At 39.9% G+C, this 2,596-nt stretch overlaps 1 pseudogene; it reads left to right on the top strand.

Moving 5' to 3' along the window:
- The window catches only part of LOC110587453, a 14,095-nt pseudogene extending 11,882 nt beyond the window's left edge, over positions 1-2,213 (top strand).
- Positions 2,214-2,596: the final 383 nt, after the last annotated feature.

The raw sequence follows: 2,596 nt of genomic DNA, 5'->3' as shown, positions 1-2,596 counted from the left end.
AAGAAAGAAAGAAAGAAAGAAAAGAAAGAAAGAAAGAAAGAAAGAAAGAAAGAAAGAAAGAAAGAAAGAAAGAAAGAAAGAAAGAAAGAAAGAAAGAAACTGGACCACTTTCTTATACCACACAAAAATAAGCTCAAAATGCATTTAAGACCTAAATGTGAAAACTGAAACCATAAAAATCCTAGAAGAGAGCACAGGCATTAATTTCTCTGACATTGACTATAACAACATATTTCTAGATATGTCTCCTAAGGCAAGAGAAACAAAAACAAAAATAAACTACTGAGATTACACCAAAATAAAAAGCTTCTGCACAGATAAGGAAATGATTAATGAAACTAAAAGACAACCTACTGAATGGGAGAAGATATTTGCAAATGACATATCTGATAAAGGGTTAGTAGCCCAAATATATAAAGAACTTCTACAACTCAAAACCAAAAAGCAAAGAATCCAATTTAAAAATGGGCGGAAGACATGAACAGACATTTCTCTAAAGAAGACATACAGATGGCCAACAGACACATGAAAAGATGTTCAACACCATTCATCATCCGAAAAATGCAAATCTAAACAACAATGAGATTTGCCTCATACCGGTCAGAACGGCTAAAATCAAAAACACCAGAAACAAGTGTTGATGAGGATGTGCAGAAAAAGGAACACTTGTGCACTGTTGGTGGGAACGCAAACTGGTGCAGCCACTGTGAAAAACATTATGGAGCTTCCTCAAATAATTAAAAATAGAATTACCATAGGATCCAGTAATTCCACTACTGGATATTTGCCCAAAGAATATGAAAACACTAATTCAAAAAGAAATACACACCCTATGTTTACTGCAGCATTATTTACAATAGCCAAATTATGGAAGCAACTTAAGTATCCATTGACAGATGAATGAATAACAAAGAAATGATATGCATATACAATGGAATATTACTTGGTCATTAAAAAGAATGAAATCGGGCTCTCCACGTGAATGAAAGGCCCGCCAGCGGGCGCCGGCCTCCCCGGCCCGCCAGCCACACTCGGCGGGAAGGAACGCGCCAGGCGAACGCGCCAGAGGGGCTCGGGCTGGGCGCCGTGGCCCCCAGGCTTCCCCTGGCCGCGCTCCCGCCAACTTGGGCCCTGAGCACGGGGACGCGCCGCGTTGCCGTAGAAACGCCGGAGCCGGTGCAGCGGCACAGGGGGCTGGCTCTCAGGCTCCAGGAGGCGGCAGCTCGCACCCTGGAGCACGCTCGGGTGCCTCTGAGCCCAGGTCGTTGGGCCCGGATCAGGGTCCCCGGCCATGCGCAAGGGACGCTCACACCAGACAACTGCAAGATGCTGTCACAAATGTGGAGAAGCATTTCAGAGAGCTGTGCCAAATCTTTGCTGCTTATGTGCGGAAAACTGCCAGAATGCGAGACAAAGCGGACCTACTGGTGAATGAAATCAATGTGTATGCCTCTACAGAGACCCCAAATTTAAAGCAGGGCCTGAAAAACTTTTCTGATGAGTTTGCCAAACTTCAGGATTATCGACAAGCAGAGTTATATTTTATAATAATTTTCAATGGTTTTCAAAGGTTGAAGGACTTGAAGCCAAAGTAGTTGAACGTTTGAAAGCTTATGGAACCATTGTAAAAATGAAACGAGATGACCTCAAAGCAACATTAACAGCAAGGAATCGAGAAGCTAAACAGTTAACTCAGAAAGAACACGTCAGCGAAACCCATCGGATCGACATGTTATTGATTTTAAATAATTTTAAGAAAAAAAAGAAGAAATAGAAACCCAGGCAGAAACTGAATTGCAGAGAACTACAATGGATGCTACCCGAACAACTCGTCATCTGGAGAAAACTACTGACAATTTTGAAAAGCAGAAAATAAAGGATATAAAGACTATATTTTCAGAATTTATCACTATTGAAATGTTATTTCATGGAAAAACTTTAGAGGTCTACACTGCTGCCTACCAAAACATACAAAAGATTGATGAAGAAGATTTGGAGGTTTTCTGAAATTCTCTGTATCCACCAGATTATGCATCCCGTTTAGATATCGTAAGAGCAAATTCAAAGTCGCCTATTCAAAGTCGCCTATTACACTCTCAGCTAAGTGTATATCTGGAACAGGACAGGTATCCACCTGTCGACTAAGAAAGGATTAACAGGCAGAAGATGATGATGAAGAGGATGAAGACTTAGATGTTACAGAAGAAAATTAATTTTCTTAAGTAAACTTCACCTTTCAGTTTTCATCTTAAATGACTTGGAATCCAGAATTACTAGACTATAAAACTTTATACTGGCTTCATACACATTAAACCTCAAAATGAAATCCTACTGGAAATGAAAATTAAAGGAAATTTGTGACCAAAAAATGAAGGTTTTAAAAAATATAACCATCAGTCATTTCAACATCCTATCCAACAGTATGTGATTTTTGTATAGGTTCTATTTTTAAAAAAAATTATGTATTTCAAAAGTATTTCATATTAATGCACTATACGTAGTTGTGGTTGCAGTATAAGTAGATGACAAAAAAACAAGAGATCTGGGGCGCCTGGGTGGCTCAGTTGGTTGGGCGACTGCCTTCGGCTCAGGTCAT

The sequence above is a fragment of the Neomonachus schauinslandi genome, chromosome 10 (genome assembly GCF_002201575.2).
Source record: "Neomonachus schauinslandi chromosome 10, ASM220157v2, whole genome shotgun sequence".
Lineage (NCBI taxonomy): Eukaryota > Metazoa > Chordata > Mammalia > Carnivora > Phocidae > Neomonachus > Neomonachus schauinslandi.
The sequence above is the reverse complement of the archived record's forward strand: the minus strand, read 5'-3'. Positions and strand labels throughout refer to the sequence as shown.